At 52.8% G+C, this 12,962-nt stretch overlaps 1 protein-coding gene across 1 annotated transcript in view; it reads right to left on the bottom strand.

The window, feature by feature from the left end:
- The window catches only part of Rai1 (retinoic acid induced 1), an 84,181-nt gene extending 71,644 nt beyond the window's left edge, over positions 1 to 12,537 (bottom strand). Inside the window, exons 1-2 of the mRNA XM_013016485.1 lie at positions 12,476 to 12,537; positions 11,879 to 12,015 (exon numbers count right to left, since the gene is read on the bottom strand). The gene's annotated coding sequence lies outside the window, so the exon portion shown is untranslated. The remainder of the gene's footprint in view (positions 1 to 11,878; positions 12,016 to 12,475) is intronic.
- Positions 12,538 to 12,962: the final 425 nt, after the last annotated feature.

The raw sequence follows: 12,962 nt of genomic DNA, 5'->3' as shown, positions 1-12,962 counted from the left end.
GAAATACTCCAGCATCATCTAAAACAAAACAAAACAAAAAAACCACTCCACTTTCAAAGGCACTACAGTTTCTCTCTAGAAAGATTCCAGTTCTCAGAAATGTTAAGTCTCTGACAATGCTTAGACTCCAGAAAGACCTCATCTTTACTCCAAAATGTGCCCAGAAACTGTTCTTATTCCATCTTAAAAAAAAAAAAAAGTCCTCAAGTGTTTTCCCAACCTCATCTTGAGAAATGTCTCCAGAAGTGCCACATCTTGCTTCTAAAAAACATCTTTTTCTGGAAATGCACCTGTCTGGCAATGCCCATGGCAAAGGTCTCTCTGCTTGGCCCAGACATTGAAGAAGCTCAGAAACTCATTTCTTCGGGGTCTCCCGGAGAGACTGCACAATGCCTGGGCTTCCACGTACTCTGAGGGATTGGCAAAGCCCACTCTGAAGAGCTGGGCTGGCAGAAGCCAATGCCCTGGGGCTAGGGAAACAGGAATAGTCAAGGTTTCCACAGTGACTGGCAACCCTGCCCAGTCTGCAGGGGCTATGAGAGAGGCCAGGGAAGAACAGGATGGGCACCACAGTCATCTCTACCTGCCAAGTGCACACATCTGTATTTCACAGTTCCCACCCCCCCCCACACACCCCTCAGAGCCCACATAGCATGGGAATCTACAAAATATCCACTGCCACACATCCCATTCCCACTATAAACCTCACCCACACTCCTCAGGTCTCTTATGGGACACATCCTGGGGATTCCAATGAATGGGAGGGCTTTGTCAGCCCCCAAGTTTTAGTTGACGAGACTGGGCAGCTCATCACTGCTCCACTCCAACTGGTGGTTCATAAAACCACCTCTGGAGGGCGCATACCTAGCACCTGCTTACACACCTACTAAGATGCTTGTACACCTACTTCTGCACTTCTGAATGATCACAGGCTCCCCTCTCCCTACACAGCTAGGCAGAGCATGGGGATAGTCTCCTGGAGAGACTTCAAACCGAGTCTCTCTCCCAGGCAGGAGAAGTAAGGAAGACAACTGTTCTCAGGAAGGGGACCTGGAGGTGGAGGATGGGTCATTGCCAGCATACAACCACGCCCGACAATGCCCAAGCATTTCAGGTGCAGACACAGGCATGTGTGAGACATACTTGCACACGTGGAATCTCACAGGAGGGAGGGGCTGTACCCCCATCCTGCAGGAGCTGTCTCTGAGCTTTGGCCTCTGTGGGGAAACTCAGAGCCTCTAGGTAGTATGAGGGGAGGGGCCCTGTCCCGTCCTCCATCTCCTCCCTGGCCCACAGTGGAGCTCTGCTCTGGTAGGCTCCCACGGGAAGATAATTACCATTTATTAAGTCTCCCAATTTAGATCCAGCCTCAATTAACTGGAACCTCCAGAGCCCCCTTGCCTTGATCCTTTGGGACCAAGGGCAGACATGAATAGAGCTTGATCATGCCCGCCAATGTGCCCTCAGCACAGCCCCTTTATCTAGCCCCTCCATGAGCCAGCTTTGCCCTGGATATGGAGCTTCCACATCTGTCTCCTGTCCCTTTTCTATCCCTCCTGGTCCAAAAGACTCGTACTCTCTCAGCCTGACCATCCCTTTCTAGGAAAGAAAGTTCTCATCCAAACACAGGTGAAGGAAAGGAAAATGGGAGTTGAACAAGAGTTTGCAGGAACACATGATCCCAGGGTCCAACATGGCAGCAAGGTGGGGGCCAGCATGGGTGGTAGAGCAGGCAGGCAGGGCCTCTGGGCCCCCTGCATTTGTATTCTCCATCCCTCGCAGCCCAAATTGCATTGCTTCTCCTGGGACACTTTTATCGCACGTTGTCGCTTCAGCAAAAGGTTATGTACGAGAACATCGAAATCCCTCCTGCATATTAACTACAAGGATGGTCTTTAAAATGCACATGAAAAAAAAAGCTCACCTAACAGCTGATTTCTCCAGTGTCTTAGATCAAAGGAGCACTGAACTGGGAGTCAGGGGAAGGGTCCTTGCCATAACCCTGCCCTCACTAGGACCCGGGACTCCATCATTTTACCTCTTCTGTTCTCTAGGCTGCTAAAAATGGAAACAAAAAGCCAGGACCCTAGTGCTCTATTGGGGCCACTGTGAGGGTCACATGAATGACTGCAGTGAATGTATCCTGTTCTATAACAGGCAGAGTCTGATGGTGTTAGTATTCAGGCTTTGCCAACCAAGTACTTAACAGACAAGAAGAACATGGCATTACTTCCCAAGCATTCTGCCCTGCCACACCTCCCACCCAGCTCTGGATCTTTTCCCAAGCAGTTCCTCCCCACCTGATACACCCTTTTTTTTTTTTTTTTTGCAGGGGGTGGGGGAAAAAGGGAAGAATTCTTGGGAGACACTTTCCAGACCCAGTTTCCAATGAGTAGTTCAGTTATGGCATTTAGAGAGGTAATCTGCCTGAGATGAGTAAAAGCCAGGATACCAGGATGAGAACCTATGTCAAAGTCAAGGAATGGGTAGCTCCATCCAGTGGGGAGAGGCATCCCTATCTCAGCTCTGCCTTTGGTGCTCTGTAGGCATGGAAGTTGGCAACTGTCAACCTGATGGGGTTTTTTAAAGAAAAAAAGTGTGTGTTAGTACTGGGGTTTGAACTTAGGGCTTTTCTGTTAAATAGGGGAGGTAACAGAACCCACCTCTGGCAAGTGACATGACATGAGCAGTGTGGAAGCCCTGGCAGGTATCTGGGAATCAGTGAAGTTTGCTCACTTCACTGTTGTGTTCACTCTCTTCAGCCAATCACACTGTGAAGGCAAAGAGGAACCATGGGAGAATATGATGCTCAGAGAGGCACATCACTGGCTTCCTATCAACTCAGCCAAGAGTTCATGAATGGCAGCTCAGCATAAAGCCCTGGATGGCTAATTTCTAGGTAAACTGTGATCCCAGCCCCTCCCCCAGACAAAAGATCCCAAACATGAGGAATGTCATTAGGGGTCCTAGGAAGCTCTACCCAGTCCAAACCCACTTCTGCATCATGTCTGTTGCCTGTCTGACCCCACTATGATACAGGTCCCCTTTAAGGGAAGCAGTGCCTATCTCCTCCAAAAGCCAGGAAGAAGGACTTGATCAGCCTGCAGTCCCAGGCTTGCCCTAGGCTCCTTATCACCCCCAGGGAACTCCAGCCGGAGTTATATAATGGCTCCAAACCTTAGTTTCTTTTCTTTTCTTTTTGTTTTGTTGGTTATAGGGCTTGAACTCAGAGCCTAAGCGCTGTCCCTGAGCCTCTGTGCTCAAAGTCAGCACTCTACCACTTGCACCACAGTGCCACTTCTGGCTTTTGAGTGGTTAACTGGAGATGAGTCTCTCTGGGACTTTTCTGTCCCAGCTCTTTGATGGTGATCCTCTGATCTCAGTCTCCTGAATAGCTAGGATTACAGGCGTGAGCCACCAGTGCCCAGCTCAAACCTCAATTTCTAAATGTATAAAATGGGAATGAAGGAACTTTTTATCCATAGGGTTTGAAGACTGGAACTAACTAGGCCCTGAGCCTGGCCTCTGCCCGACACCCCCCAGGTTGTAGCTACTGTTTCTCCCTCTGTCCCTGGGCTGAGCATTCTTTCAGGGAGTGACAATTGCTAGGCTTTAATTACCATCCCCAAGGATTGCTATCTCCTTCCCCAGCCGAGACCTAACCATTCCTCCAGGGCTCTTGGGTGCAGGAGGGCTAAGCAGGGCTGCTCTGGGTAAAAGATGGAGTTTGGAGAGCAGATCAGACACAGTTTTCCTCTGGATGGGCCCCCAGGCCTGTACAGAAGCTGTATAGGGAGATAGATCAGAGACAGTGGAAAAGAGATTTTTGCCCTGTCCTACTGTTCATTAAAGGTCAAGATCTAGCCGGGCACCAGTGGCTCATGCCTGTAATCCTAGCTACACTGGAGGCTGAGATCTGAAGATCACAGTTCAAAGCCAGCCTGGGAAGGAAACTCCATGATACTCTTATCTCCAATAAACCCCTAGAAAACCAGAAGTGGTGCTGTGACTCAAGTGATAGAGCACTCACCTTGAGCTGAAGAGCACAGGGAAAGTGCCCAGGCTCAGAGTTCAAGCCCCACGACCAGCAAGAAAAAAGAAGTCAGGATCCAGCCAGGCACCAAGGTTTCATGTTGTAAACCTAGCTAGTCAGGAAGCTGAGATCTGAGAATAATGGTGCAAAGGCAGCTCAAGCAGGAAAGTCCATGAAACTCTTAGCTCCAAAAAGCCAGAAGTAAAGTTTAGCTCAAGTGGTAGTGCACTGGCTTTGAGCAAAAAAAATCTCAGGGACAGCACCCAATGCCTAAATTCAAGCCCCAGGACTGGCACAAAAAAATAGAAGAAAAGAAGAAAGGGGAAGGAGGAGGAGGAAGAGGAGAAGAATTAGGAAGAAGAGGAAGGAAGAGTTAGAAGGAAGAGGAAGGAAGAAGAGGAGGAGTAGGAGGAAGAAGAATCAGGAACAATCAGGTACTGGTGGCTCAGGCCTATAATCCTAGCTACTTAGGAAACTAAGATCTTAGGACAGAGGTTTGAAGCCAGCCCTGACAGACAAATCTTTGAAACGCCTACTTCCAATTAGCCAGCAAAAAGCTGGAACTAAAGTCATGGCTCAAATGGTAGAATGGCAGCCTAGAGCAGAAAAAAGTTGAGAACATGAGGCCCTGAGTTTGAGCCCCAATACTGGGCTTACACACACACTCAAGAAGGGGAAGAAAGGCCTGGAGATCACTGATGACTAGCCAGCAACTGAGGTGGCTCAGTTCAAGGCCTCTCAAACTCTGCTGGGCTCTCCTCCTTATTCACCCCACGTGTTCCCTCCTCTGAGCCTTTGCAGCAGCTGCTCTCCATATCCAGAGCCCCTTACCTTCCCCTGCCTTAGGATAAAGCCCTTCACAACAGTCAAACTCCCAGAGTCCCTTCAGCCACAGCTCCTTCCTCCACCTCCCTGGTGCCTACCTTGACCTTCTAGAGCTGCTCACAGTGTACACACACACCTCCCTTCCATGCCCAGATTTTTTGTTCTGGTGTGTGCATGGAGTCACCAGTGCTCCTCCATCTGCAGGAGTATTGTCCCCTCCTCCAGGATGCATGCAGACTATATCGGGAATTCATCCTGGCCATGTAGTCAGCAAAGCTGAGGGAGGATTGAAGGACAAGAAATACCACCTGTGGGATCAAGTGGGCACTGGATACATGAGCCACAGCACAAGGTCAGCCTGGACCGGACATGGCTTCTCTGCCCCTACATCCTCACCTCTAAGATGTCTGAGGGCCAGCTAGATGTGTGGCACAAACAAGGCTGGCACCACATCTGGCTCCCCCAATGGCTCTCAGGCCTGCAGAGCCTGCCTCTGTGGGTACCACCTGCCCTACTGCCTCCTACAGCTTATTTCAACCATGCAGGGGCTCTGGCCCAAAGCCCTGGGCTGTGAGTCAGCCCAGTGTTGGGCCTCTGTGGCACAGGTGCTCATGGCAGGACAGAGACAACCAGGCTTTTCCTTCTGCCCTGAGAAAGTCTGCTGTGCTCTACCATCTGCCATTCTCATGCTCCAACACCCGCTTGAGGAGGGCACCACCTCTGACCCCATTCCTGCCAGGGTTCCACAGACCTAGCTTAAGCAAAAGAGCTTCCCATGGAACCAGGCAGAGTGGCACATACCTGTACTCTCTGCTACTCAGGAGATGAAAGCAAGAGGCTGGTGCCTACCTTGACCTTCTAGAGCTGCTCACAGTATACACACAACACCTCCCTTCCCATGCCCAGATTTTTGCCAGGCCAGCCAAGGCAAAGGTAGCAAGTCCCTACCTCAAAAGCAAAATACAAACAAAAGAAACAGGGGTGTGACTCAAAAAGTACTTAGCATGCAGAAAACCTTAAGTTCAATCCCCAATACTGTAAAAATCAATCAATCAGTAAATAAATAATAAATGGTGTTGGGGGGGTACATGCTGTTATTCCTGTGGGGAGTCCACATATGGTAGATTGCTGAATCAGGTGATAGTCTACAAGACAAGGAATGGATATGAAAACATCTGTATTTGGGTTGCTGAGAAGCATGCAGGGTGTTGGTTATTCTGGCTGCACTCTCACTGTTTCTAAGAAGCCCTAAAGGGAAGGTTAGAGCATCTCCTTCCTCAGAAGCCAACTGACTCTAGGCCCTAGCCATACCATGAGCCCCTCTGCACATCTGGATACTTCCAGAAACTTGAACAAACTTGACCTGACTTTCTTTACTCTTCTCACAATCTGGAAAAAACTTTTGTTGCTATTGCCCAAAGGGAAACTGAGATTCACAGAAGAAAAGCTCTTGCTGGTGGTCACTGTTCTTGCTGACTTCTTCTTCTTCTTCTTCTTCTCCTCCTCCTCTTCTTTTTTTGTCAGTCGTGGGGCTTGAACTCTAGGCCTGGGTGCTGTCCCTGAGCTCTTCAGCTCAAGGCTAGCTCTCTACCACTTGAGCCACAGCGCCACTTCTGGCCTTTTCTGTTTATGTGGTGCTGAGGAATCAAAGCCACAGCCTCCTGAATGCAAGGCAAGCACTCTACCACTGAGCCACTTCCCAGCCTGCTGGCTTCTTCTTGCTGCTGACCTATAGTGGCCTCCCCTTTTCAGAGGAAGTGGGGGGAGGGGCTAGGTGCACAGAGGCAGTTAAGTGTGGGGTAGCAGGAAGGAATAAAGTAGCAGGCCAGGTCTCCATAAAAGCTGAGATAAGCCAGTCTGCCTGCATGTGTGTCACTCATGAATCCTAGAAACACAGATGTTAGGCACAGCATCCTGGAAGCCATGTAGTTGGTCCATGTGACCAGTGTAGTCTTCCTAGGGATGAGAACCATCCAAGGCCCACCAGGACCAGGCCTCGACTTTTCTCCCAGAAATATCTTGTGTGTGTACCCAGGAATGTAGCTGGGGTGCCCAGCAGGCCTCAGGGGCACCTGTGGCTGGTCTGCTGCAGTACCATCAGCCAACATAGGGGAGGAGTGCAGGAAGGTCGGCAAAGATGACAGACTAGAGCTGCCTGGTTGGCAAGTCATCCAGCTCCCCACATGGTGGAACACACAACTTCCACCCTGTACAGCTGGGGCCTCTGAAAGAACGAATCTTGATGGTAACATGGAGGAGGAAAATACTTTAGCATTAAGGCCTGGCTTCTGCAGAGGTGAAGAGCTCACAGTAAGAGTCAGAGGCCATTTATGGGCCTGGGCTTTTGAGACCAGAGGACCGGGTCCAGTCTCCAATTTCTGGTTGCATGACCTGAGGCATGTCACTTCTCTGTGGAATTGGAGCCACAGACACTGATATACAGCTGTACAAACAGGCCCGTTGCCAGGCAGAGGAGGGAAGATCCATGGAGCTCGGGTAGCTGCCATCAGTCCCTGGGACCTCAGAGTCACCACCTGGGGAGAGTCCTTACATTCAAGAAAGAAGTTCAGATCCAGCTGGGCACAAGCTGACTGGGCACGGGCCTTCTCAGAAAGGCCCATCTAAACCCACTCCCCTCAGCGCCCTGTGGTTGGACCCTGCCATCCCACACCCTCGGCTTACAGCCTCATCCTCTCCCTGGCTGGGGGGGGGGCTGTGAGCAGGAATGGCTCAATCAGGATATAATCGTTTTTAATTAACGTGCGGATCATTTCACAGGCTGATCTCCTTGGAGACCACAGGGAAGATGGTCTTTTAAGATTTTTGTTCCCTCCCCCTGCACCCCCACCACACACACACACACACACACACACACGCACACACACAGAGTCAAAGACCATCTTTCGGTTTTACCCACCCAGCTGCAACCTTGGAAGTAACACAAAAACCTGATGCCTGGATCCCCTTGGGGCCATTAGGATGGAAGAGTGTGCCGACACCAAAGCATATGCATGCGTGCATGCGTGCACACACATACATATACACACATGATAATCTCTGAGATGCACACCTGGGATCAGAAATTCACAGACATGTGCCCATACCCACTAGCAGAGCACACACAGGGACCCAGACAGATATAAGAGCCACTGGGAGACACACCCACTGGACCTGTATGGTTGACAGGCTGCCAAAGAAAACACAGGAAGGCCCAGCCCTCATAAAGAGAATCAGAGACACAACTTCCTTATCCTCCATAAGCACCCTAAGTGTATGAACCAGGGTGCCCTGCCACTTTCCCCACAAGGGGATCCAGTGGTCAGAGAGGTCACCAAACAAGGTATGTCTGTTACCTACTTGGTCTGGGATCTTTTCTGATCCAGACAGCTGTAGCACCCAGCCCTGCACAATCACTCCAGGTTGTCGAACACTGGTCACCCTGACACCCCCTCCCCCCCACAGAGTTACATCCCCCCCCACCCCAGTCTTTGGACTGAACCTTCACTGGTCAGATCTGCAGGGGGTGAGGAGGGATTCTCAGCCTTCCTTCTGGAAAGTGGGATGGCAAAAAAGGAAAGGAACTTGGCAGGAAGATAGAGGCAGGAAGATAGCTGGCTAAGCTCAGGAATGTGACTTGAACGATCCTGGATCTAGGAGCCCAGCAGTATGTGTGCCACAGAAGGGCTCAGGGCCTGTCTGTGGCTCCAGCTGGTTGATACAAGGCAAACTGCTGCTTTTCTCCTTGCCTGGAGTCTCAGTTCTCCCATCTGTGAAATGTGCAAGGTCAGCCTAGGCTACCTCCAAGAATCTTTTCCAGATGCAAAAACCCGAATGGCAAGATGGGGAGCCAGGTCTTGGCTGCTGCACAGCCCAGATTGCTGTGTGACCTTGGGACTTGCTTCCCCTCTCTGGGCTCTGGTTTCCTTCTCTGTCAAAGGAGGGAGATCAGACCCGTGATTCACTGCCGAGGCTCCTTTCAGCTCTGGTAGAAGTTTCTAGACTGTGGGGAAGAAAGGAGAACAGTGTCCCACTTTTAAAGCTAGACGAGCTTATTTCTTCACTGCAGGCATGCTGGAGCCTTTGGCGGCTGCAGCAGCAACAGCAGCATCAACAACAGCAGTGGCACAGCGTCATTTTGAGGAAATCATCTTAAACATCAGAAAAAGCTCTCTACACAAAATATACCCTCTACATCAGTCATCAGGAACATCCAGAATGCTGAACAAAAGGGGAATATTAAGTAAATTACAGTACATCCACTTGACTGGAAAAGCCTGAAGACATTAACCATGGTGTTTATGAAGTGCCGGTTACAAAACAGGAAAAGGCTGGCATTATCGCCAGCAAAAAAAAAAGAAGGAAAGAAAAGAAAAGAAAGAAAGAAAAGCAAGCAGGATATACATCTGAATATATGCAATGACGACAATACCATTTTTAAAAATAAAACATCCACCACCAACTAACAAGTCTATTAGACCTGGGAAGAACTACCTCAAAATATGAACATTGCTGGAACCCCTAAGACATTCAATAACCTTTTTCGTTTTGTTTGTTTGTTTTTCTTGATCTTCCAGATTTTCTGTGAACCGGGTTTAAAAAAAAAAAAGAAAAAGGCTTTCATATAAACCCCAAAACAATGACGAGATGCCTCCAGTTGAGAAACCTTCCCTTTCATTCAGTGATTCATTCATTAGGGATCCATTCACTCCTGTTTGTCCAGCCAAACACAGAACTCGGTGAGTGTCTGAACTGTGCCTGGCCCTGGGGGATCTAAGGGAAGTTTCTGCCTACAGGAAATGGAAGTCACAGCCCAGGGTACCAAGAGCCAGAAGGCAGCCCCACAAACAACTCTCCTCTGAGGCACTTGGGCCATAGTGGTGAGGAGGGAGACATAGTAAAGCTGTCACATGCAATCCTGCCTCCCAGGGGACCTCAGCCAGGCTGCCCTCAGCTGCCAGGACTTCATAGTCCAACCTGGGGGGGGGGGCGGGTGTCAGAAAGTCACCCAGAGCTCTAGCCTTCAGTTGTGGGTGGTGAGGGTGCAGGTGAGAAGAGCGGGGCAAAGGTTTGAGCAGGAGCCAGCCAGTCCAGCCTGGGCAAAGGGTAGAAGAATAAAAGGGCCTCCCTCCTTCACCTCAGTTCCCACAGTGATACCCCTGCCAGCTCTCTGTGGCACTGGCTTGGAACTCGTTTTTCTTCAGAGTCACTGGACCCTTTCCATCTTCCCAAAGGTCCCTGAACAGGGACCCACCCAGCTAGGACCTGTGCAGAGCTTCAGCTGCTGTCTTGGAGGAAGGGGGAGTACAGGGTCTGGAATCGGCTGCCCCTGTCAGCAGTGTCATGCTGTTAGCATGTCAGAGGGTCCAACAATGTGTCCCTGCTGTGTAGGGGCTGACAGATTTCTAGGGGAGGGTTAACTCTTTCTATTCCTGAACCTAGCCACAGAGCAGGTCTGCAAACAGTCCAGTCCTCTGGCCCTAAAGGTACCACTTGTCTTCCAGAAAGCCCCTCTTTAGATAGGAAGAGGAATTAGCCCCCTGGGGCTGCCTGAGAATCAAATTCAGGGTAATTTTCATGAACTCTCCCATCCCAAACACCACAAACAGCTAGCCCTTCACCTCATCCACATACTCCCTCCATACCCCTAAGAGGCAAAAGGATCTGGGCGCTTTGAGTGGCTGGAAGGCTCTGACTCAAGAGCCCTCCTCTTAAGGCTGTGCTCCCCTCCGCTTCCCCCCCCCCTTCAGGACTGCGGTCCCCTGAAATTCTCTGGGCTAGCTCTCCCTTCCCATGGCCCCAGTGGGAAAAGACATTCCTACCACTCCCCTCTCCCCCTTCTGCTGCCCCTTGCCCACCCCCACCCTGAGGGAGGGGCCCTGTCATTGATCCTCTGGGTTACCAGAGCTGTAGTGTCTGCCGTGGATCATGGGAGACAAACACTTCGTCACACAAACACATCACCCCCGGGATCACCTCTCAGCCCGCATTGTACAGGAGGGGAGGAGGCAGAGGTTAGTGGCCCTCGACGTGCTTGAAGGCACCAGCCAATCGCCATGCCCTCCACGACCCCCAGCTGCACACCCCAAGCCCTCACTCTGATGCACGCCCCCACCCACCCTCTGCCTGCCTGGCGCCATCCCACACCAATTTCTCTAACCCAAACAAGTCCCTCCCCCTGCCTTGGGCCCAGGGTCAGCAGCCCCAGGAGAGATGAAGCCCCCGACTCCTGCACACCTACACAGAAGAGCAAGATTTCATTGTCAGCTTCGGTTACTTGGCCATGCGTGAGACCTGGCAGGCGCAAGGCAGGGGGGCTCCGGGGCAGGCTCTGTGGGGAATGGGGAAGGGTCTCCAGGGGAAGTATTTGAAGCAGCTCCGTCCAGATCCGGAAGCCGCCAAAGAAGAGGAAGGGGGGGGTAGCTCGACCTTAAGCACTGGAGGCCAGCGAGGAGGGGGCTCAAGGGGCTGGAGGAAACACAGGGAGGTGTGGGGCAACCGATTCCCCACCCCCTCCTAGAGGCCACGCTCCCGGGAAGTTTCCCACTGGTTGCCCAGACCAGGACCGGCCGACCAGCTCCTGGGCGCTGATTGAGAACTTAAGCAGAACTCCTTCCCTCTCCTGCATCCCCTCACCTCCGGGTTGGCGGCTACCAGCCCCGCCATCTCAGCCCAGTGCCACCGTCGCCAAGACCGCTCGCTCTCCCATGCATTGTGGAAGAAAGGGGAGGGGGAAATCCCCATCACAACCAAACTGCCACCAAAAAATTACAAATACAAAATAGGAAGAAAATTCCTTCTCTTGAGACTGATCCCCTCCACCCGCGTGGAAAATCTCGCAAACAGGGAAATCCGCAACTCCAGCCAAGATTGCGGCGGCGGGAGGGGTGACCAAGGCAGGCGGGCGGGTGGCGACCCCCGCCGGCAGCCCCTGTTCGGGGCAGATCTGAGCGCGGCGGCTGGCCGGGATTCTGGGAGCCCTCGCGCCCCGCCGAGGACACAAAGCTCCGCCGCCAACAATACCTGCGGGCTCCTCCGGGGTCTCGGAGCGCCGGCTGCGCGTCTCGCCGTCTCCCTTTCCCCCGCCGTGTCTCTCTCCTCCGCCTCTCACGCGCACTCTCCCCCTCGCCTCTCCCAGAACGCGGCGGCCAGATGAGATCCTTGGGAGAAAAAAAAATGTGAGCGCACGCACGGATCCTTTCTCTCCGCCTGCCGCCGCTCGCGGCAGCCCCGGGCTCGCTCCTCTCCCTCGCGCTCCCGCGCGCGCAGGGCCGCGCCGCGCCTCTGCTAGGCTCTCCTCTCGCGCCCCGCGTTTCCTCCTCAACAGCCCCTGCGAGCGCCCTCAGTAGCCATTATTCACCCGGCCGCCGGGGGACAGGAGGTAATTAGAGACGGCCCCGTGGCCACATCCACTCGGCTTAGCGCGATGCGGGCGCGGGGCGCGCGCGGGGAGGGGCACGCGATGAGGGGGCTTGGCTGAGCACAGCCCGCGCCCCAGACGCAGGGGGGGTGCAAAGGGGGAGGGAGGAGGGGGCAGAGAGGGAAGAGGCGGGAGGAGTGCTGGTGAGCCGGGAAGAGAGGGAGGAGGGGGTGCCGGGGAGACGCTCCTGCGGCTCTCACCGCTGGGGCTCGGGGTCACCGGCTGCGAGGCTCCGAGGCGCTTAGGGACTGGTGTGTGTGTGTGTGGTGTGTGTGTGCGCGCGCGCGCGTGTGTATGTGTGTGTGTGTGCGCGCGCGCACGCGCATCCGGGCGCGCGCGGGCGCTCATCAAAGACAGAAGGGGAGGGAGGGAACGCTTCAATATTATTCCGGTGACTTACGAGTCCGCGGGTGAGCCCCTGGCTGTGCGCGCTCGGTTCGGTGTGTGTTCCGATGTGGCTGTATATTTCTGCTCTGCCCTACGTGTGTGGATGTCACGGGGCTTGGCAGAGAGGAGGGTGATTGGCGGGGAAGGGGGAGAAGATCTGGATGCTAGCTTGTGAATGTGTTTGTGGGTCTCGGCGGGACTGGTGATGCGAGGCCTGCGTGGGGTGGTGTTTGTGCGCGATTGTTTATAGGGGGCAGTGTGACTGCCTGCGCCTGTGTGTACGGAGGGTGTTGTGTGTCC

The sequence above is a fragment of the Dipodomys ordii genome, unplaced genomic scaffold (assembly GCF_000151885.1).
Source record: "Dipodomys ordii isolate 6190 unplaced genomic scaffold, Dord_2.0 Scaffold31, whole genome shotgun sequence".
NCBI classification, from domain to species: Eukaryota; Metazoa; Chordata; class Mammalia; order Rodentia; family Heteromyidae; genus Dipodomys; species Dipodomys ordii.
The sequence above is the reverse complement of the archived record's forward strand: the minus strand, read 5'-3'. Positions and strand labels throughout refer to the sequence as shown.